Source organism: Piliocolobus tephrosceles, chromosome 14 (genome assembly GCF_002776525.5).
Source record: "Piliocolobus tephrosceles isolate RC106 chromosome 14, ASM277652v3, whole genome shotgun sequence".
Lineage (NCBI taxonomy): Eukaryota > Metazoa > Chordata > Mammalia > Primates > Cercopithecidae > Piliocolobus > Piliocolobus tephrosceles.
This window is the reverse complement of record NC_045447.1, coordinates 54,730,761-54,756,733: the sequence shown is the minus strand read 5'-3', so window position 1 is coordinate 54,756,733 and position 25,973 is coordinate 54,730,761.

The following is a 25,973-nucleotide window of genomic DNA, read 5'->3' as shown; positions in this document are numbered from 1 at the left end:
GTATGGAAACACAAAGGAACTATATTAGCTAAAACAATTTTTATAAAAAGAAGAGAGAGAGAGGAATTGGTCTACCTGATTTCAAGACTTACAATTACAGTAATTAATACTGTGTCGTGTTGGAGGACAGATAGACATGTATCAATGAAACAAAATAGAGCAACCAGATATATTCCTATTCCTATACAAATGTGCACAAGTAATGTTTGACAAAGGTCCAAAATCAATTAAATGAAGAGAAGAATGCCATTTAAGCAAATGGCAATCAGGCAATTGGATATTCATAAGCCAAAAACTGAACATCATCCTAAATCTCATATGTTTCACAAAAATTGACCCAAAATGGATCATTGACTTAAGCATGATGTAAAAAACTATAAAATGGATAGAAGAAAATATGAAAAAAATCAGAATTTAGAACCAAACAGAATTCTCATACTTGACACCAAAATATAACCTATGTAAGGAAATATTGGTAAATAGAAGTTCATCAAAATGAAAAACTATGTTGCTTGAAATATCCTGTAATAGAATTGAAAACAAGCTGCAGACTTAGAGAAAATATTTGCAAATTACTTGACTGTATCAATGTTAATACCCTCATTGTGCTCTCATACAACAGTTTTGCAAGATTTTATAATTACAAGAAACCAAAGGGTACATGGGATCTTTCTTCATTATTTTTTACAACTACATATGCAAGAAAGGGCTAATATCTAGAATATAGAAAGCAATCCCAAAGTTCAATAGTTTAAAAAGAGAGAGCACACCAACTTGAAAATGGGCAAAAGATATGAACAGTCATTTCACTGAAGTGGATATACAGATGGCAAATAAGCACATGAAAAGATGATCAACATCACAATGAGATACAATTACATATCTATCATAATGGCAAAAAGAAATAATATTGAGAACACCAAATGATAGTGATGATGGGGGAACACTGGATCACTCATACACTGCTGGTGAGATTGTAAATGGTTCAGGCACTCTGGACAATAGACAATTTCTTTTAAAAAATGAACTTGCAACTACTCTATGAATCAGCAATTGTACTCTAGGGCATTTAATCCAGAAAAATGAAAATTTATATTCACACAAAAATCTGTATGTGAAAGTCTATGGCACCTTTGTTAATCATAATCAATGATTAGAAACAACCTGGATGTCCTTCTATAGATGAAGAAGTAAAAAAATTCATGGTACCTACTTACCATGGAGAGTACTCAGAAATAAAAGGAAACTAATGATGCATACATACAACAAGAGAATCATACTGAATAAAAAATCCAATCCTGAAAGGTTATATACTGCATGATTCCATTTATATAATATTATTGGGATAACAAAAGTTATAAAATGAAGAAAAAAGTAGCAGTTACCAAACACTAAGAGTGAAGTGAAGGGGGAAGGACATGAGTGTGACTATAGAAAGGCAACATAAGGAATCCTTATGGTGATGACAATGTTCTATAACTTGACTGTAGCAATGTTAATATCCTCATTGTGCTCTCATACAACAGTTTTGCATGATTTTATAATTACAAGAAACTAAAGGGTACATGGGATCTCTCTTCATTATTTTTTACAACTACATGTGAATCTACAATAATCTCAAAATGAAGAGTAATTTTAAAAAACAGAATAAAATGAATTATATTATTCCTGGCCTTATAATTTTCATTCTCTGGATGCCTTTCCCTTACCTTAATTTCTCCCTTCTTACTCTCTCCATTCTTCTATTCTTCTGTTTAATTTTTTCTTTTCTCTCCTTTTTCTGTCTTTTTTTTCTTTTTTTTTTTTTTGAGAGTCTTGCTCTGTTGCCCAGGCTGGAGTGCAGTGGCGCAATCTTGGCTCACTGCAACCTTCATCTCCCGGGTTCAAGCCATTCTCCTGTCTCAGCCTCCAGAGTAGCTGGGATTACAGGCGTGCACCACCACGCCTGGCTAATTTTCTAATTCTTGTATTGTTAGTAGAGACGGGGTTTTGCCATATTCGTCAGGCTGGTCTCGAACTCGTGACCTCAGGTGATCCACGTGCCTTGGCCTCCCAAAGTGCTGGGATTACAGGCGTGAGCCACGGTTCCCAGATCTGTTTAATTTTTTTAGACACATCACGTTTCAGACCACTTGTCCTACTCTACAAGTTTTCTCAGTCTCAACTGCTACTCAAATCTTCAACTACATGGCTCTGACTCCACTGCAGCCACAGCCAATCAACTACATAAATGTTTTGAGCTCAGTCACTTTTCAAAGTCCCTGGTCCCTTTTTCTGCCACTTCTGGACTCTAGTGAAATGCTACAATGGGCGAGGCAACTCGAAAATGCAGAGCAGTTTTCAAAGTTTATGGGACAAACTTTTAAAAAGGGTGGAGTAGCAGGGGCAGAATGAATGAGATCCACATAGACAAATTTCCTGTTACTCCTCCTGGTAGACTGCTTAAGGAATGGATCTGGCTGCATCTCCTTGCGGCTCATTGTAAAACACTGACTCATATGGTAATATAGCTTCTGGCTTTGCTTGCTGTTTTTCCATACCTCACTTTTCTACTTTTCTAAATTTTTGCTGCCCTGGGAGTGAAACTCTTCAAAATAAAATCAGCAGTTAAATCCTGATTCAGTATTTGTTTTTCAGGAAATACATCTTATTGATTTTTATAATTTCCACTCCCATACACATAGTATTTTCTTTGAATTTCTAGACTAAGGCAGTCAAGAAATATTTCACCTCTGTTTAAGTATTTGGGTGTGTTCTTGTTATTTTTTATGATAACAACCAGCTAATTCAGAAACAGCTTAGCATAGTGGTTTATAGAACTAATTCGAGAGTCAGAAATTCCTTGCTTTAACATTTACCACTTGTTTGCATTTGAGTAAACTATTCAAATTTTAGGAGCATGAGTAAATTGGTGATGATAATATCAATGTCACAGGATCTTTTAGGAGGATGAAATAAATGATGTTTAGAAACACATATGGACTATCGAATCTGTAATTAATATTACAGATGCTCTATCTTTTTCCATGTTCTTCTCAGCAATGCTTTTAACCAGTTATAATTTTATGGCTTTGTCATCGGGGAGAGGGGGGGTCTTCTTGCTTCAGCATATAGTTTTTTTAATATGTGTGTTTGTTTTAGGATCACTTCTCAAACTGCCACCTTGATAACAGACCACAAAAGAGCAGTACTTGAATGCCTGGTAGCCAAGTCTTTATACTACTAACCATGGAAACATAGTCCAGTTACTTCACCTCTGTTAGCTTTACTCTTCCTATATGTAAAATGAATATAATGAGATATTCTGAGAGTTAAACACAGCAGTGTGTCCAATAAATACTCATGGTGATCACAACTTCAGGTGACCTTCCCTCCTTCCTCCATCTCTCCTCTCCCCTCCCCTCCCCTCCCCTCCCCTCCCTCCCTCCCTCCCTTCCTTCCTTCCTTCCTAATATTCCGTCTTGCCTTGAGGTGCTACATCTCCGTGGGTAAAAATTTTCATATGATTTTATTTTAGTATTTCAGTAACTGATATTCCATAAATTTACAGCTTAGAAACACCTGTTTATGGTGTTTTTGTTTTAATTTCACAGTGCTACAATAAGGCAATAGCATTTTTATATATTAATATATAGATATAAGCAAAAGACACCAGGGTATGGGGTTCTTGATTAATGCTTTTATGTATTTTCCCCATAATGGTTTTAAACATTCACTGTCATAACTCTTTTCTTATTAATGAATGTTTGATGTGCATATGAAAGGATATCATTGCTGATGATTTTAAAACATAAATTATATGGCATCTGTTGGTATGTTGTAAAAAAAAAAAAATGGGGAAAAATGCGTAACTACCGAATATAGCTATTTAGGAATGCCCTTAGTGTAAAAATGTGATAGAGATGTAGAGAGAAAAAGAACTGAACAAAATTAATAAAGCAAAAATTAGAGGAAAACCACTTAAGGAAGCATTGTACACCTCTTCTTCCTTCCAAGACTGAAATGTGATATTAACTAACTGCCAATCACTATAGCTTTATTTAAGTACATTAGCCATGGAGAACAGTAATAGATTTAATACTAGCTTGTTTCTCATATTGAGTTACTTACTAATGTGAGTGGCAGTAGAATTATTGTGATCAAATGAACACATTTACATGCACCTGTGTAATTTAAGTGAAATGTTAAATCACAAAAATGTAAACAACAGTGTGTGCTATTTGTCACAAACTTCCAGGGAAAATTGTCAACTAGGACTTTATTGCTGCTCTGAGAAATAAGTGCATGCATCTAGAGTCAGCACCTGCCTTAAGTATTTCTGTGATAGGTCTTGCCTTGAATTTTTATTAAAATATCAGGACCCAAACACCTGACTTCCAGGGTGCTGCTTCAGGTTGTGACCTGATTTATTAATTAGATTGACAAAGAGACCTAATTTATTAATTAGATTGTCCAGTTAAAATTCACCCTTGCTTTTTATACTTTACAACTGCTCTCAACCTTTTATTCTATGTTGAAAAATCAGAAAACTGGAAAGAAAGATTTATAGCATACATATTTAAACTGTATGTATAATCGGGATTTAACTTAATCTTCTAGGCAAAATTGAACATTTTAAAAACTAAGATGAACATGTTAGAAGCAATTGTCAAATAAATTTTTCCTCTACAGCAGTGTCATCCAATAAAAATATAATATGAACCACATATGCAATTTAAAAATTTTTAGTAGCCATGTTTCAAAAAAGTGAAAAGAAACACATGTATTTTAGACTTACAGCATATCTTAGTATGAACTAGTATCATTTCAATGCTTAATAGTCACATGTACTGAGTGATGATCTTTGGAAAGCACAGATCTAGAATCTAGACATAATATAAGCTTAAGTGGTGCACAATTTAAGAACTGCTGTGGGATTTTTCTGTACAATTATTGACAACTGTAACACTAAGCAATAATTAAAAAGTGTTTGGAACAAAAATTATTCAAAATTTTAGTATTTCAGAGGCAGGGTTTGAATATGACATACTTGTGGATGGAAAGAAAGTTGTAATAGATTACTTGCTTTACATTTTTAACTAAATGATTTGTCAAGATGACATAAAGATGCAATCAGGCTGAGGTATGGAAAATAATTTATGTTACTGAATTTGCAACTTAATAATATTAGGGTTAAAATTAGAACTGAATTAAATTAAGTTTTCTTGTTACTTTTCATGTACCATACCAACTGGAATATAAAGATTGATGAGGGAAGAGAAGACTCTTTTTCCTGAACGACTCACGATTAAGTGGGTACAGAGTGTGATCTGTTTGAAAGGGATAATTTAAACAAAAATAAAATCCAACAAAGTCTCAAAAATTTAATTTATACATATTATTAATCCTTAGAAGTCAGTAGGATTGCCAGGTGCGGTGGCTCACACCTGTAATCCCGCACTTTGGGAGGCCGAGGCAGGCAGATCACCTCAGGTTGGGAGTTCAAGACCAGCCTGACCAACATGGAGAAACCCCATCTCTACCAAAAATGCAAAATTAGCTGGGCATGGTGGCACGTGCCTGTAATCCCAGCTACTCAGGAGGCTGAGGCAGGAGAATCACTTGAACCCAGGGAGGCGGAGGTTACGGTGAGCGAAGATTGGGCCATTGCACTCCAGCCTGGACAACAAGAGTGAAACTCCGTCTCAAAAAAAAAAAAAAAAAAAAAAGTCAGTAGGATGATTTATCATGGCAATAAATTTTAATAGAGGAAAAACCTTAATTTTTTAATCATTAAAAATTATTTTTTATATCTTGAGACAAAACATGTAATTTCTAAACGTTTTAAAATAAACAGTCTGATATGTAACAAACGCATATCCAAACATGTTTCTATTGTATAGATTTTTTTAAATTCATAACTTTGTAAGATGGTTTGTTTTGTAAATCATATTGTCTTAGGCCGGGCACGGTGGCTCATGACTATAATCCCAGCACTTTGGGAGGCCGAGACCAGCGGATCACGAGGTCAGGAGATGGAGACCATCCTGGCTAACGCGATGAAACCCCGTCTCCACTAAAAATACAAACAAACAAAAAAAAATTAGCCGGGCGTGGTGGCGGGCGCCTGTAGTCCCAGCTATTCAGGAGGCTGACGCAGGAGAATGGCCTGAACCCGGGAGGCAGAGCTTGCAGTGAGCCGAGATAGCGCCACTGCACTCCAATTCGGGCAACAGAGTGAGACTTCATCTAAAAAAAAAAAATGTGTGTATGTGTGTGTGTGTATGTATACACACACATACACACACATACTGTCTCCTCATGATATAAACAAAGAGGTTCAAAGACTTCTTACAGACATAGGATGTGATAATATTTTGCTAATGGGATATGAAATTAATACATTATACTTTCAAATTGGTAAATATTACATAGAAAATATACTCAAGGATATGTCAAAATGCTAATAGTTGTTTTTGGTCATTTCTTTCTATTTTTTTACTTTCTGACAGTTTAAAAGAGTAATTTTAATTTAATAACAAAGCCAATGAGGCTTATCTCATCATACAAAGAAAACATAAATTGTTGCATTTGAATTCATAAAAAGTAAAAATTTCTCTTTATCAAAAATATTCAAAAAGAAAAAGACAAAAGCCTGAGAGAACTATATGTGACAAACAGAACAAGAAGTTAATAGCCTTACTGTACAAAAAATTAAAACAAATTAAAAATAAGGATTACAAGAAAAGAATAGTCAAAGCAAAAGGAAAATAACACAAAAAATCAACCTCAGTAATAACCAAATGAATCAGAATTTTAATCATGAAATATCATTTTCAAACATTAGTAAATGTTTTTTCAAAATAACAAATATATGTTATTAGAAAACATTACACAAAACACTCCATTTATTCACTATTGGTGGAAATACAAACTGGCATAAACTGTCTGGGATGTAATTTGACAAGACTATCCATAACTCTACAGAAATCTTGCCTTTATCCTAAAGGTGTACTAAAAATATTGCACTCAAATGTAAGTATGAGATATTTATTCCAATTTTATTATGTTTCTTATTTTAAATAAAATATTTAAATGTTAAAAAAATTAACAATGGCCAAGTAAATAATGATATGTTCAGTAACATGAACATTATCCAGTTATTAAAAATAATATTTTCAAGGAATATGATAAAAAGTTTGTAATCTTAGTAAAAACAACAGAAAAAAAATCTGTTTATTTACAATTCACATAGCAGCAATAACTAACCATGCTTTAAAAGAAATAAGTAAAAAAAATCAAAATTGTAAATTAAGGGTTACTGTATTAGATTGCCTTGCCAAGCATTCATGAAGTGAAATCTCTTCAATGTTTTAATTAATGTTTTAAGTCATTTGAAATTTAATCAAGTACTTTATAAATAACATTGAAGCTGACTAAGTTTTTAAAAGACGTTGTTAGGGTTTATGAAAGCAGAAGGCTAAAGTCACATAACCAGGTGAGAAATACTCATCCATCTTTGTATGGGGAAAATGGCTAAAATAATGTATGGAAAACCGTATGTCAGTGTATTGTGATGTGTTCTTTGTCAGTAAATAATATTGAAAGAGATAGAAACCTTATTGCTGAAGATTTAAAGAAACCAGTCTTACAACGAATTATGTAGGGTGAAAGGTTTACAGTACAGCAGGATCAAAGTAAGCAAATTTCTACACGCTTTGAATTATGTTAGATATTTTTTCAATTATAACACATATAAACTACTCTTTATGAACATTCAAAGAAAGATACAATTTCCCTAAGAAATAACTTCATGAAAACAATAGTAAAACTATGCATTAACTGCTTTTACATGACTAAAAATAAAAGAAAACCATTGTGATATGTTGCAGATTTAGCACTTCAATTGAATTCATTCACTGTATCATGCCCAGGAAAACTTTCATAGCAGAGATTTTAAGCCAATGATAGTTTGTAGCACTTTATATTTATATCTTTATATCATTCTTTAATCAAAATAAGCTACTTTAAATGTAGTCAACTCTTAAAATAATGTATTATAAAATTCAACATAATTATCAACAAAATTCAATGTTTAAAGGCTATTCAAACAACAGAGATATTAAAAGAGTTGCTGACCTTAAGAATAAGGTATGTGTTCTTTTTCAAAAATCAAGTGTTTCAAATTTACTTTTCTCTGATGACAAGCACTGCCAGTAATATGCTAGCCACCTAACAGATAAAGGCAATATTTTAATAGTAAGCAAGCAGTAATTGTTTTTGAAACAATATCATATTATTGACTGTACATTTTGAAGACTAGCATTTTGAAGTTTTTCTGCCATTATATGATTTGCTGCTCAAACTAATAGACTAGCCTTATATACTCATGTCTGCACATTAGAAATAGGAAATAAGATTTTTGAAATTTTAGTATCCTTTAAAATAAATAATTTTATGGAGTCATGAACCTGTTCATCACATATAAAAACATGACACCTTCAGATTTATTTAAAAGCACAACCAATTAATTTTTTATTTAAAAAAAAACTGTACAGTATGCCTGAACAACTGAATAACTGGACCACGGGTTTGAGTAGTGAGTGTCATGATTTAGAAATGTAGTCAATGATGCAAGCATTCCTTCTGGATCCATATTTCTTTGTAAAATATCTATTTTGGCTATGATAGCCATTAAAATAATTTAGTTAAATAAAAAACTTAGAAACAGATGGTTATATCACAAAATATTGAAATAATAATTTCATTGTTATTTAATGGTACTGTTATAATTTATAATATATTAAAAACAATTTTGTAGAGACAAAAATTTTTAAATAGTATTTCATTGTTATATTTAAATTTCTATTATTAAATGCTTTAGCATTTTTAATGTCAGTACAATAGATATCTTTAAAGTACATGTTAATAAATATACATATGCTGTGGTACATTTTTTTGCAATTTATATTGTCTGACCGACCACTGCTCTATCATTAGTTTGGCAAAAGACAATCTCTACCTGGCCCAAATGAGTTCACACAGTCTTGAGGCCAACAGCCTCATAGGAATAAAGACTGTGCTTTCACTGGTCACTTTTCTCTATCATGTGTCTTACCCTCATAAACTTTACAGAGAACAAGAAGTTACTCTGTAAAAGTTATTCAGAATTTCAGTATGTGGCCAAATATTAATTTCATATGACTCCACTAATACTTCATATGAGAAAAATTAGTATATAAAACAATTATATTGTTTTAGTTATGAAGAGAAATATATATATATATATATACACACACAAGTTCATATAAAAATTAGGAGGCAATATGCTAAATAGTTTATATACTAAGTTATATTGTATACTACATTGTAGAATTAATGGTAACTCCTATTGTCATTTATATACTTGGTCATGTTTTAAGTTTTTGAAAATAAGAAATAAAATCGGGTATTAGGAAACATAATCAGCTCAATTGTTTCCCGTATTTATTTTCCAACAATAGTATAGACCTGGTCTAAGTTCTTATTTATGTGAAAATAAATAAATATGCAGATTATCACTACAGGTTATATAGTGACAAAAATTCACGAAGGAAGAGTATCTCCCAAGGAAAGAAATGTGAGCGCTCTTCATTCTCCTACATGTTCAGCAGTACTAATGACTCAGATCCTTCAGGAATGAATGTTTGAGTCATTCCACTGGGCAAAGAACCACAATCAGCTAAGGTGTGTGCTGAGTGTGAAGGAAATATGAAATAGATTGAAAGAAGATAGTTATTTACTAGGTGCAACCATGTGACCAATTTCAGAGAAGAGGACTTTAATGGTCATAAGTATTTTTCTTTGTTTACACACAAATATGTTTGTATATATATATACCAAATATTATTGTTTTATCCCCTCTCTGATTTTCTTATTATTTATCTCAGTATTTAATTTACAGGACATCAAAGGAGAAGAGTAGTAACCACTTAAAGATTTCATATACTTTTCTGGAGAACAGCTTAGCCTATTTTTGACTGAACATGAGATAGTTGTATCATATTATGCAGAAGTATAACTCTGTTACTGTCTCTATTTGGAGATTCAGTGAGGTTTTAAGATATGTTTATAGACGCCAAATTGAAAACGGTGAACTGCAGTGGCTTTTGATGTATTAAATTTGCTCTTCCATACTATAGTTTCCAGAGTTCCCTTTCTACTACTTTCCAGTTAAATTGAGCTTCAAGGGATGTTCTCTTGCAAAAGTCAAATATTGGAAGGAAGCAGTCATTTTGTAGCATGCATATACCTTCTAGTTATTCAATAAAACAATAAACTAGTTTCTACTTTAAAGAGATTTTTGCAGATGTGATTAAAGTATATGATCAATTAACTATAAGTTAATCAGTTGCACAGTCTTTAAAAGAGGGTTTAGGCCTTCTCTGAGTTAAGAGAACACTGCCTGTAAACAATACATTTTAGATTGAGATGCCATCCCCTTCTCGGTTGTCTGCTCTAAAGATTTCAGATATATATATATATATATATCCTCACATATTTACCCCAAAATACATATGTTTGGGTAAATATGCAGAGATAGATCGATATATCCATCCAACTAATTCTGCTTCTCCAATCAAACCCTAACTAATATAAGCATCATTAAGAAAAATTTCTAGTCAAGAGATATCTTCGTTACATATATAACAAAGGCAATAGCATTAACAACAACATACAGCCTGTTAACCCATCAGCTATTTTTCAATAAATGCATCTTTCAATATCATAGTTTCAAATCCTAGATGGAATCTATCTAAGTTTCAACATATATTTAACACACTGCTTGTTTCTTACAAAATATTATCTACCATTAATCAGAAAGATAATTATTTTCAGTTATTGTTTAAATTCTAATAGTGCAGGTTTATTGTTTCATTTCATACTTTAGGAGGGAATTGTCAATTTATGCATCGAACACTATAAATAACGTAATAGAGCTAAATAGTAATTTGATTATAAACTTATATTTCCATTTTCTGCAGGCATGGTAACTACAAACCACACTTTCAAGGTCCTTGTGACATTATCAACCTATTAATGATCTTATTTTATTTGACTCCACTGTACAGACTCTGCAGGAAGTATTTGATCCAGGACGATTTAGTGACCTCTCTCAAATGGCTAAGATGGGAATCAGGGAAAAAAAAATGCAGCAAGCTACATAGTAAGAGGGTATATTAACCTTAACTGCTTTGACATCAAGATACTGCTCTTTGGTTTCATGGTTTAAGGGATAAATGAAATAAGAAAACAAGATAAAATAGTTGACTAACTCACATTGAAATAAATTTTGTTTTAAGCCCTTTTTGATTAAAGAAGTGCATTATCTCACACTTTACAAAGAAACATAATTTTAAAAAATAACATAAAGGAAATCTGTAAAGTTAACATTAAATCCAAATACTCAATCATTCAGCTCAACTTCAGCCAATTAGCTATTTTCAGAATTAGGACCAGAACCCAGGACTAACTAGCCAGTTTTTGGGCTACAATACAATGTTGGCTTTCCTTTTACTAGGGCACCTAGCTGCTGTGCCTACCTTCTAGCTGCTGTTCCAGGTTCTGAGAGTGTGAAATGACTGGCCTGTGTCCTGGGCGAGCACTAACTCTAGTTGATTTTCTAAGACCAATCCCTTACAGCTGTATGAATAAGTATATCATAGTAAAGATCCGCATTAGTTAGTTTGCAGCAGACCTCCAAATTCCCGAAGTAGGGAGGAGCTTCCCTCATCCATCCTTGTTGCTCTTTTTAGACCAGATTGGAAAGTCTCTGCATTTCTTGTTTTTTCCCCTCTCTGATACAAGACACATGCGCACAAACACACACACACACACGTGTTCTAGATAAAATCCCAAGGTTCTCCTTGCATTACACTGGACTCCAACTGAACTCTGGTGCTGTACCAAAAGAAGAATCATGTTACCTTCTTCCAGATCTGCAGGGAAAATATACCTAAAAACAGTATTCATAAATTTGGAAACAGAAAAATGCTATGATTATATCATCTAACCTACTAAATAATTACTAAATATATCCAAGAGTAAAATGTTTGCTTCTTCAAATGAGTTTAAAAATGGAATAATTTAAGCATATGGATATTTATCACAATTTAGATTGGTGATATATATATACACACACATATAGACACACACATACAGCTGATTTTCATTATTCATGGTAATTGTCACTATGAACACTAAATAAAGTCTATAAAGTCACTATGAACACTAAACACTAAATTTTTGTTCCTAGGAAAAATTGTATGTGTATATATCTGCATACATATACATGTATCTATATATATCTGCATACATATACATGTGTGTATATAGCTGCATACACATATATGTATGTATATAGCTGCATACATATACATAGATATGTATATATATCTGCATACATATATATGTATGTATCTATATATATCTGCATACATATACATGTAAGTATACATACACTCATTTTTCAGAGATTATAATCTTAAATCTTAAAAACAACAAATCGGGGGGCGGAGCAAGATGGCTGAATAGGAACAGCTCCAGTCTCCAACTCCCAGCGCGAGCGACAAAGAAGACCGGTGATTTCTGCATTTTCAACTGAGGTACTGGGGTCATCCCACTAGGTAGTACCGGACAATCGGTGCTGGTCAGCTGCTGCAGCCCGACCGGCAAGAGCTGAAGCGGGGCGAGGCATCGCCTCACCTGGGAAGCGCAAGGGGGAAGGGAATCCCTTTTCCTAGCCAGGGGAACTGAGACACACAACACCTGGAAAATCGGGTAACTCCCACCCCAGTGCTGCGCTGTAAGCAAACGGGCACCCCAGGAGAATATACCCCACACCTGGCCGGGAGGGTCCCACGCACGCGGAGCCTCCCTCCTTGCTAACACAGCAGTCTGCGGCAATCTAACCACAGGGCAGCAGCCAGGCTGGGGGAGGGGCGCCTGCCATTGCTGAACCTTAAGTAGGTAAACAAAGCCGATGGGAAGCTCCAACTGGGTGGAGCTCACAGCAGCTCAAGGAAACTTGCCTGTCTCTGTAGACTCCGCCTCTGGGGACAGGGCACAGCTAAAAAATTAACAGGGGAAGCAGCAGAGGCCTGTGCAGACGCGAACGACTCTGTCTGACAGCTTTGAAGAGAGCAGTGGATCTCCCAACATGGAAGTTGAGATCTGAGAAGGGACAGACTGCCTGCTCAAGTGGGTCCCTGACCCCTGAGTGGCCTAACTGGGAGACATCCCCCACTAAGGGCAGTCTGACACCCCACACCTCACAGGGTGGAATACACCTCTGAGAGGAAGCTTCCAAAGTAAGAATCAGACAGGTACACTCGCTGTTCAGCAATATTCTATCTTCTGCAACCTCTGCTGCTGATAACCAGGCAAACAGGGTCTGGAGTAGACCTCAAGCAATCTCCAACAGACCTACTGCTGAAGGTCCTGACTAATAGAAGGAAAACTATCAAACAGGAAGGACACCTATATCAAAACCCCAACAGTACGTCACCATCATCAAAGACCAGAGACAGATAAAACCACAAAGATGGGGAAAAAGCAGGGCAGAAAAGCTGGAAATTCAAAAAATAAGAGCGCATCTCCTCCTGCAAAGGAGCACAGCCCATCGCCAGCAACGGATCAAAGCTGGTCAGAGGATGATTTTGACGAGATGAGAGAAGAAGGCTTCAGTCCATCAAACCTCTCAGAGCTAAAGGAGGAATTACGTACCCAGCGCAAAGGAACTAAAAATCTTGAAAAAAGAGTGGAAGAATTGACAGCTAGACTAATTAATGCAGAGAAGGTCATAAACGAAATGACAGAGATGAAAACCATGACAGGAGAAATACATGACAAATGCACAAGCTTCAGTAACCGACTCGATCAACTGGAAGAAAGAGTATCAGCGATTGAGGATCAAATGAATGAAATGAAGCAAGAAGAGAAACCAAAAGAATAAAGAAGAAAAAGAAATGAACAAAGCCTGCAAGAAGTATGGGATTATGTAAAAAGACCAAATCTACGTCTGATTGGGGTGCCTGAAAGTGAGGGGGAAAATGGAACCAAATTGGAAAACACTCTTCAGGATATCATCCAGGAGAACTTCCCCAACCTAGCAGGGCAGGCCAACATTCAAATTCAGGAAATACAGAGAATGCCACAAAGATACTCCTCCAGAAGAGCAACTCCAAGACACATAATTGCCAGATTCACCAAAGTTGAAAGGAAGGAAAAAATCTTAAGGGCAGCCAGAGAGGAAGGTCGGGTTACCCACAAAGGGAAGCCCATCAGACTGACAACAGATCTCTCAGCAGAAACTCTACAAGCCAGAAGAGAGTGGGGGCCAATATTCAACGTTCTTAAAGAAAAGAATTTTCAACCCAGAATTTCATATCCAGCCAAACTAAGTTTCATAAGTGAAGGAGAAATAAAATCCTTTACAGATAAGCAAATGTTTAGAGATTTTGTCACCACCAGGCCTGCCTTACAAGAGACCCTGAAGGAAGCCCTAAACATGGAAAGGAACAACCGGTACCAGCCATTGCAAAAACATGCCAAAATGTAAAGACCATCAAGGCTAGGAAGAAACTGCATCAACTAATGAGCAAAATAACCAGTTAATATCATAATGGCAGGATCGAGTTCACACATCACAATATTAACCTTAAATGTTAATGGACTAAATGCTCCAATTAAAAGACACAGACTGGCAAACTGGATGAAGAGTCAAGACCCATCAGTCTGCTGTCTTCAGGAGACCCATCTCACATGCAGAGACATACATAGGCTCAAAATAAAGGGATGGAGGAAGATCTACCAAGCAAATGGAGAACAAAAAAAAGCAGGGGTTGCAATCCTAGTCTCTGATAAAACAGACTTTAAACCATCAAAGATCAAAAGAGACAAAGAAGGCCATTACATAATGGTAAAGGGATCAATTCAACAGGAAGAACTAACTATCCTAAATATATATGCACCCAATACAGGAGCACCCAGATTCATAAGGCAAGTCCTTAGAGACTTACAAAGAGACTTAGACTCCCATACAATAATAATGGGAGACTTCAACACTCCACTGTCAACATTAGAAAGATCAACGAGACAGAAAGTTAACAAGGATATCCAGGAATTGAACTCATCTCTGCACCAAGCGGACCTAATAGACATCTATAGAACTCTCCACCCCAAGTCAACAGAATATACATTCTTCTCAGCACCACATCACACTTATTCCAAAATTGACCACATAATTGGAAGTAAAGCACTCCTCAGCAAATGTACAAGAACAGAAATTATAACAAACTGTCTCTCTGACCACAGTGCAATCAAACTAGAACTCAGGACTAAGAAACTGAATCAAAAACGCTCAACTACATGGAAACTGAACAACCTGCTCCTGAATGACTACTGGGTACATAACAAAATGAAAGCAGAAGTAAAGATGTTCTTTGAAACCAATGAGAACAAAGATACAACATACCAGAATCTCTGGGACACATTTAAAGCAGTGTGTAGAGGGAAATTTAGAGCACTAAATGCCCACAAGAGAAAGCAGGAAAGATCTAAAATTGACACTCTAACATCACAATTAAAAGAACTAGAGAGGCAAGAGCAAACACACTCAAAAGCTAGCAGAAGGCAAGAAATAACTAAGATCAGAGCAGAACTGAAGGAGATAGAGACACTAAAAACCCTCCAAAAAATCAATGAATCCAGGAGTTGGATTTTTGAAAAGATCAACAAAATTGACAGACTGCTAGCAAGACTAATAAAGAAGAAAAGAGAGAGGAATCAAATAGATGCAATAAAAAATGATAAAGGGGATATCACCACCGACCCCACAGAAATACAAACTAACATCAGAGAATACTATAAACACCTCTACGCAAATCAACTAGAAAATCTAGAAGAAATGGATAATTTCCTGGACACTTACACTCTCCCAAGACTAAACCAGGAAGAAGTTGAATCCCTGAATAGACCAATAGTAGGCTCTGAAATTGAGGCAACAATTAATAGCCTACCCACCAAAAAAAGTCCAGGACCAGATGGATTCACAGCTGAATTCTACCAGAGGTACAAGGAGGAGCTGGTACCGTTCCTTCTGAAACTATTCCAATCAATAGAAAAAGAGGGAATCCTCCCTAACTCATTTTATGAGGCCAACATCATCCTGATACCAAAGCCTGGCAGAGACACAACAAAAAAAGAGAATTTTAGACCAATCTCCCTGATGAACATCGATGCAAAAATCCTCAATAAAATACTAGCAAACCGGCTTCAGCAGCACATCAAAAAGCTTATCCACCATGATCAAGTGGGCTTCATCCCTGGGATGCAAGGCTGGTTCAACATTCGCAAATCAATAAACGTAATCCAGCATATCAACAGAACCAAAGACAAGAACCACATGATTATCTCAATAGATGCAGAAAAGGCTTTTGACAAAATTCAACAGCCCTTCATGCTAAAAACGCTCAATAAATTCGGTATTGATGGAACGTACCTCAAAATAATAAGAGCTATTTATGACAAACCCACAGCTAATATCATACTGAATGGGCAAAAACTGGAAAAATTCCCTTTGAAAACTGGCACAAGACAGGGATGCCCTCTGTCACCACTCCTATTCAACATAGTGTTGGAAGTTCTGGCTAGGGCAATCAGGCAGAGAAAGAAATAAAGGGTATTCAGTTAGGAAAAGAAGAAGTCAAATTGTCCCTGTTTGCAGATGACATGATTGTATATTTAGAAAACCCCATCGTCTCAGCCCAAAATCTCCTTAAGCTTATAAGCAACTTCAGCAAAGTCTCAGGATACAAAATTAATGTGCAAAAATCACAAGCATTCTTATACACCAGTAACAGACAAGCAGAGAGCCAAATCAGGAATGAACTTCCATTCACAATTGCTTCAAAGAGAATAACATATCTAGGAATCCAGCTTACATGGGATGTAAAGGACCTCTTCAAGGAGAACTACAAACCACTGCTCAGTGAAATCAAAGAGGACACAAACAAATGGAAGAACATACCATGCTCATGGATAGGAAGAATCAATATCGTGAAAATGGCCATACTGCCCAAGGTTATTTATAGATTCAATGCCATCCCCATCAAGCTACCAATGAGTTTCTTCACAGAATTGGAAAAAACTGCTTTAAAGTTCATATGGAACCAAAAAAGAGCCCGCATTGCCAAGACAATCCTAAGTCAAAAGGGCAAAGCTGGAGGCGTCACGCTACCTGACTTCAAACTATACTACAAGGCTACAGTAACCAAAACAGCATGGTACTGGTACCAAAACAGAGATATAGACCAATGGAACAGAACAGAGTCCTCAGAAATAATACCACACATCTACAGCCATCTGATCTTTGACAAACCTGAGAGAAACAAGAAATGGGGAAAGGATTCCCTATTTAATAAATGGTGCTGGGAAAATTGGCTAGCCATAAGTTGAAAGCTGAAACTGGATCCTTTCCTTACTCCTTATACGAAGATTAATTCAAGATGGATTAGAGACTTAAATGTTAGACCTAATACCATAAAAACCCTAGAAGAAAATCTAGGTAGTACCATTCAGGACATAGGCATGGGCAAGGACTTCATGTCTAAAACACCAAAAGCAACGGCAGCAAAAGCCAAAATTGACAAATGGGATCTCATTAAACTAAAGAGCTTCTGCACAGCAATAGAAACTACCATCAGAGTGAACAGGCAACCTACAGAATGGGAGAAAATGTTTGCAGTCTACTCATCTGACAAAGGGTAATATCCAGAATCTACAAAGAACTCAAACAAATATACAAGAAAAAGACAAACAACCCCATCAAAAAGTGGGGAAGGGATATGAACAGACATTTCTCAAAAGAAGACATTCATACAGCCAACAGACACATGAAAAAAATGCTCATCATCACTGGCCATCAGAGAAATGCAAATCAAAACCACAATGAGATACCATGTTTATGTTTTATGTTTACTGCGGCACTATTCACAATAGCAAAGACTTGAAATCAACCCAAATGTCCATCTGTGACAGACTGGATTAAGAAAATGTGGCACATATACACCATGGAATACTATGCAGCCATAAAAAAGGATGAGTTTGCATCCTTTGTAGGGACATGGATGCAGCTGGAAACCATCATTCTTAGCAAACTATCACAAGAAGAGAAAACCAAACACCGCATGTTCTCACTCATAGGTGGGAACTGAACAATAAGATCACTTGGACTGGGGAAGGGGAACATCACACACTGGGTCCTATCATGGGGAGGGGGCAGGGGGGAGGGATTGCACTGGGGAGTTATATCTGATATAAATGATGAATTGATGGGTGCTGACGAGTTGATGGGTGCAGCACACCAACATGGCACAAGTATACATATGTAAGAAACCTGCACGTTATGCACATGTACCCTAGAACTTGAAGTATAATAAAATAAATAAATAAATAAACAAATCCTGGCTGGGCACAGTGGCTCATGCCTGTAATGCCCGCACTTTGGGAGGCTAAGGCGGGCAGATAACATGATGTCAGCAGTTCCAGACCAGCCTGGCCAACATGGTGAAAACCCGTCTCTACTAAAAATACAAAAGTAGCCAGGCGGGGTGGTGCATGTGTGTGATCCTAGCTACTCAGGAGGCTGAACCTGGGAGGCGGAGGTTGCAGTGAGCCAAGATTGTGCTATTGCACTCCAGCCTGGGCAACAAGAACAGCAAAACTCTGCCTCAAAAAAAATAAATAAATAAAAAGAAATTGGAATAGTTTATTTTATTTATTTTCCAATGGAGAAAACAAGATTCAAAAGCGTGAAGTGACTTGCATAAAACCATGCCCCCTAACAGGTATCAATGTGGGGATCTAAACACTGACCAACTGGTTCAAGACCAGAGCTTTGTGCACTACACTGCACCACCCCTGACCTTCTCCATCCTCTTTTCATCTTTATATGAGAGCTGAGACAAGAAGGCCTTGTTCCTCCTTAGCTGGAACTTACCCAATAGCTGACTCAAATGTTTCACTATTTCTGTGCATGTCCACAAATTACTTCAAAAGCACTGCTAGTATTGATTTTGACATTATAAACAAAGTTTAGCAAATAGGCAAATTCACAAATATAGAATCTGCATATAATGAGGATCAGTTGTATATATGGTCAGTAAACACAAGTCAGTAAATTCACATTAGTAAAATATCATGCTTTGAAAGATATAGATAGAAATTTCAAAATTTATCATAGATATGGGATTATGAATAAATGTATTAACTATCTGATATTGTCTAAAATGAAAATATACTAATTGTAAAATAATACTTTGCTAGAATAACCAATTTTGATTCTCTGCTCTAGAGAATAACTTAAACATCATTAGAAGAATCCAGATCTCACTTTGGGAGGCCGAGACAGGTGGATCATGAGGTCAGGAGATCAAGACCATCCTGGCTAACATGGTGAAACCCCGTCTCTACTAAAAAATACAAAAAAACTAGCCGGGGGAGGTGGCGGGCACCTGTAGTCCCAGCTACTCCAGAGGCTGAGGCAGGAGAATGGCGTAAATCCGGGAGGCAGAGCTTGCAGTGAGCTGAGATCCGGCCACTGCACTCCAGCATTGGCGACAGAGCGAGACTCCGTCTCAAAAAAAAAAGAATCCAGATCTTCAAAATGCATTTTTTTAAACTAAATAAAAACTGACATTTAATTATCCACTTTGGAGTATTTGTATTAAATCACATAGTATGGATAATCAAAAGTTGTTAACTTCATTGTAAACCAAAGGAACTAAAACATTAAATGAAGACATTATTATTATTTTAAGTGAATATTTTTATTTCCAGAAGCACAGATTTCTCTGTACCTTTCTGTTATCTTGTTTGAGTGGTTTATTTTTTATTAATGTGTGTGTGTGTGTGTGTGTGTGTGTGTGTGTGTGTGTGTTTCACTACCAAGGAAAGGCAGAATTTAGAAGCGAAAGAGGAAAATGAATAAGAAACAAAAATTTCACAGTGATATTTCAACAATACATTTAATTTTTATTCTAATGTTCTAAGCAATATGTGGAAATGACTGCCTTTTATAAAAGCAATTTTCTTTCTGGCTTGATGAAAGTAAAAAATCCCTGTATGTTCAAACTCATTTCAAACTTCAAAGGACAGAACAGCCTTGGCATTAGGTGGTTCTTGCAAGCAGTTGGGTAAATTGACTACATAATGAGTCCTTGGCTGTTCCTAACCAAAACTTTGTTGGACAGGTTCATTTACAATCCTCAAACAGAATGACCTTCCATCTGGCTTAATGGCCCCTGGATTGTTGCAAATGCGACCTGACATTTCCTTATGGGTGAGTTATTAAATTATATCACAAAACACAATAACATAATTTGGTTTCAAAGCCTAAGTGAAAGTGATAGTCCAGCAGATTAAGATGTAAAATTCCTTTGCAAAATTAAGTTATTTATAATCTGATGCATACCTCCTTGTTTTATCTGCCATATAATATAATTACTTTCCACAGTACAGTAGCTGCATATACTGACAATGCTGACAGAACAGAAATGGCATTTGAAGAGGAGAAAAGAACTTCAGTGGTCAGGTAACTGACTTTTATAGTTATATTTCTAAACTGAAATCACTTGCAATTTTTGCTTTTCTTTCCTTAATGGAATTGATCCATTAAGCAGTGCTTCTCTCTTTTGCCTAATAGTATTAGACGTACTTAACTCTATGAGCTACAGTTTCTTAATTCATCCTGAAGTATCTACTTTGATATGACTAATACCAATATATTTTTAAATTTAGGGTTTTATCTATTTAGTTGCTTCTATCAGTTGTGGTTTAGTGAAAAATAAACCAATGTCTCATATGTTACTGTATCAGATATTGGAATTACTAACTGTGACTCTTTAATGGTTTGGATAAATTTCAAAGACCAATAAAGCTAAAAGAACAACATATTTCTAAAATCATTCATACATTATGCAAAATTTCCTTTAGTTAGATTTTTTACCATTAAGAAAAGAAAGATTTGAAGGTAAGATTTGGCTACAGGGACAACTAGAATTTTCATTCTAACAGATTCTTCTGGTGTATTTCACAGTGGGAAAACTCTGCTCTGCTTGTGTTGAGTCTCTTTTGTAGTATTTCTAACTTTCCAAAGCATTTACCCTTATTCTGTTCACTCACAGGTGCTGCTTATCTATCATCAACACAGTTTTAGTTGAATATTCATTCAAGCAAATTTTTTGAGCACCTACTAATTGGGCACTGTGCTAGGTTTTATAAAAATAAAGATAGCAATAGAAATAATGACAATATTAATTAAAATGTGGTATAATACAAGATCTAGTAGGGTAGAGATCTATCTTAATTCATATATGTGTTCTAAGTGACTAAGATGCACCTGAAACATAAGAGGAGCTCAGTAAACATTTGTGGAATAGCACTTAACGTGTGTTTCACTTGCATATTCTCATTGAACCTTCAAGATGTCCTTACTGGTAGATACCATTTTCTTCTTATTCCATATGAGGAAATAAATGCAAAATGTTAAGTCACTCTTCCAACTTCTTGGCTGATAATAGCCAATCATGTATTGAAGCCAGAGTCTGATTCCAGAGACTGTTCTTTGAGCAATTATCTTATTGCCTCTTCCTGCCCTCAGGAAGCACACTCACAAGTTTATTCTGATGAAGACATCCAAAATTAAGTTTAGTAGATGATCTTTGCACATTTATGAGGGCCATTTTTACACTCAGCTCTAATCCAGATCCATAATGGCACTATATAAATTACAGGAAGTTTCAACTCCTTGCCAAAACCAATTTGAATCAATGGGAGTAACTTCACTTCAAGGAATATCATTCCTACATCACTGATTTTATGAACAGTTAATTCCTTGCACATTCTATCTTCCAAACTACATCACTTACAGTTTTAATGCTAAGATTAAAGCTGATTTCCTGCACTAGGCATTTCCTCATTTAACAGTATTTACCAGTTCATGCACCTCTTAATTTAATTGGACTGTCTATATAAATCCAAATAACATTACATCAGAAGGAAAACATGAAACTTATGTGAAGTCATGAAATCCTACAAAATGAATATTTTTCTTCTTTTTAAATTGTTGAATAACAGCATTTCTACTGATTATCTATTTTTCTCCACTACTCAAAATATAAAAAATACACATACACTGTGTCACACATGTGTATTACTGTTTTGTTTTGGAAGGGTTAGAGAATTGAACTAGTGACCATAATATTTTTAAGGTCATCACATACCCTAAATAAATACAGAAACCAGGTCTTCTCGACACTGTTAACATTTGCACATGGTTCCTTCTTGAGAGTTAGAGGAACCCAGAGAGTGTTCAGTAAATGCCACAGTTATTTCTACATCATGGCATTCAAAGCTTGAAACTTACTTTCCAAACTAAAGCAAAGATTTTCTTTGTAACTCTTTTTTTTTTTTTTTTTTTTCTTTTTTTTATTTTTTTTTTTTTTTTTTTTGAGACAGTCTGGCTCTGTGGTCCGGGCTGGAGTGCAGTGGCCGGATCTCAGCTCACTGCAAGCTCTGCCTCCCGGGTTTACGCCATTCTCCTGGCTCAGCTGCCATCTCGCCTGGCTAGGTTTTTTTTGTATTTTTTAGTAGACACGGGGTTTCACCGTGTTAGCCAGGATGGTCTCAATCTCCTGACCTCGTGATCCGCCCGTCTCGGCCTCCCAAAGTGCTGGGATTACAGGCTTGAGCCACCGCGCCCCGCCTTTTTTTCTTTTTTTTTTTTTTTGAGACGGAGTCTTGCTCTGTCGCCCAGGCTGGAATGCGGTGGCGCAATCTCTGCTCACTGCAAGCTCCGCCCCCCGGGTTCACTCCATTCTCCTGCCTCAGCCTCCCAAGTAGCTGGGACTACAGGCACGCACCCCCACGCCCAGGTAATTTTTTGTATTTTTAGTAGAGACGGGGTTTAACCGTGTTAGCCAGGATGGTCTCCATCTCCTCACCTCTCTAATACCCTGTTTACCAAATGAATGTAAATTCTCCATGTGCTGCATTCCCTTACTCACACTGACCCCTAAACAGAAGTTATCTTACACTGTCTTATACTGTAGTTCTCCTTAATCTCAACTTAGTTTACCTTCTAGGTTATAACTAACCAAGTGTAAAGGAAATATGAGGAAACTAAAAAAAAAAAAAAAAACAAGAAAAAAGTTGAATTGAAAGATAAAAATAAAAAATATAAACTTTATTTTTCAATATAAGCTTCATCAGGTTCAAGACATTTTTGTAAGCAATGCAACCAGCTATTTAATCCATCCCTAAAGAACTGAGAGTCTTGGTAATTTAACCATGTCAATGTAGTCATTTTACATTATGACTTAAAAAAAAATGGGTGCCCTCTACAGTAGTTTTTAAGATTAGGAAACAAAAATAATTCAGAAGGTGCCAAATTAGGACTGAAAGGTGGGTGCCAAATGACTTTCAAAAACAAACAAAACAAAAACCCTCTCGCAAAATTGTTCTTGTTTGATGAGAAGAATGAACAGAAACTTTGTAATGGTGGAGAAAAACTCTGTTGAAGCTTTCCTGGCTTTTTTTCTGTTAAAGATTTAACCAACTTTCTTCAAATACTATCATAATAAGCAAATGTTAATATGCTTGAGCCCTCCAGAAAGTCAACAAGTAAAATACATTAAGTGTACCAACACACTATGATTATGAGCTTTGATCTTGACCAGTTCACTTTTGCTTTGACTGGACCAGTTTCATCTCTTGGTTGCCATTGTTTTGATTGTGCTTTGTCTGCAGGATTACACTGGTAAAGCCATGTTTTATCTTTTGTTACAATTCTTCATAGAAATACTTCAGGATATTTATCTCATTGTGTAAAATTTCCATTGACAACTGTTCTTGTCTGAATTTGATCTGGGTGCAATGGTTTGTGCAGTCACCAAATGGAAAGTTTGCTCAACTTTAATTTTTCAGTTGAAATTGTTAAGCTGAACCAACTGAGGTACCTGTGGCATTGACTACTGCTTGTATTTTTATTCATCACTTATCTTCAGTTAGGGCACAAACAAGGTAAATTTTTTCCTCACAGATTGGTGTGGATGGTTTGCCTCTGCAGGTTTCATCTTCAACATCATTTTGTCCCTTCTCAAAACAAGTTATTCATTTGTAAATTACTATTTTATTTGAAGAAATTTGACCCCATAAAGTTTTCATAAATCATCAGTGATTTCACCATTTTTCCATCTAAGCTTCACCATAAATGTGATGTTTATTATTGCCTCAATTTTAGCAGAATTCATGTTGCTCTAATAGGAACTCTTTTCAAACTTATGTCTTATCTTTCTTAGTGCCTCAAGCTAGGTCCTATGCAGACATGTCATAACAAGTTAGTTCAAGTTTATTTTGGTGGAAAAAATTTTGAAATGTATGCATATTTTTTCTACAATACGCATCTTCCATGAACTTTTGAAGCTGCTATGTGCTCTGCTTCCCTCATCACACTCTCACTCTCGCATGCGTACATATACATGTGGTATACTAGGGAACTGGCTCTCCACAGGAAAAAAAAAAAACAAGGAAAGACAGAAAGAGTAGTGATTGTGTGTGTGTGTTGTGTGTTTGACTATTTTAGTGGTGTAAATACTCTTCCCTGGACAATTTCAAGCTACCAGTAGTTTAACAACTACCTTGCAAAATTTCTTAATGTTTTAACAATTGGTTCTTGCTCATTTTAAGAGGTAGCTTATATAAACATATTTACACTAGCATAGTTCTATGTACACAATAAATAACCAATAATAAGCAACAAAGGAGATCAGCATGAAAGAGTGTAGCACAGGAAGGTAGGAAACAGGAACCTATAAAGGAAAACCTTAATTTTTCCTGTTTTCTACAGTACTAATAAAGCTAGGCAGCATAATAATATTCTTCTTTTCCATTATTCTTGAATTATTGGTGAAGCCTATTCTTGGTCTTCACAGCCCTTCTCTCTCTCTCCCTCTCTCTCTCTGTTACAAACACACACACTTTGCCAATGACCTTTCTTCTTTCTTTGGTTCCTCTCATCCAATAGTTAAAAATTAACTCAGCTAGAGTAAAAATATCTATAGTAGTCGAATTTAAATAATAGAGCACTAGCATCCTACACAATTCATAATGCCCCCTTCAGCAGTCCATTCTACAGGGCTCTTATTCATCCAGGCTAGAACATTCAAGTCTTACGAGTTTACACATTTGACCTCTTCAGGAGAATAACCAACGTGTTGCTCTCCACTGGCCATTACCCTGCCTTTGTCATCTTCATAGCTAATGGTCCTTTAGGGGATTCTTGAAATGAAGTTACTAAAATCTCAGTCTGTCTTTGCTTAGGTTCTTGCCATTGGGCACATAGAAGTTACTCAGGAACATGATATTCAATTCTATCTGAATCAGCCTGCTAGCTAGAAGGCAGCTTTAACATATATTTAGTTATTCGGTTGCTTTATAAAATTGCACCCATTATAAAAATGCCCAGGGAATAAACCAAAGAATTAGCACATTAATTACAAGTAAAGCATTATAGAACAACAGTGATTAACAACTCTAGTTTTTAGAGCTATCATTCATGCTAGACCACTAACAGAAAAATAACAAGAATGGGAGAGGGCAATATAACTACTGAATGCCAATCTACCCGTTTATCTATCTATCCAACTACCTACATATCGCCCTACCTAAGATTTGTAGTCAGTCACCTGGAGTTTTCTGTCTTGATTCTGCTACCTTCTACCATTGAAAAAATACGCAATTCAATTAAATTCACCACTTTCTATATTTTTATCTCTAAGAACGATATCTGTTGTACCAGTGGTAGTGTTTCTAATTTCCGGCTTTATATTGTTCCCAGTATTTGTTTCAGTCTTCATTTCCTCTGACTTGCAACAAAAATGGCATACTTTGGAAAT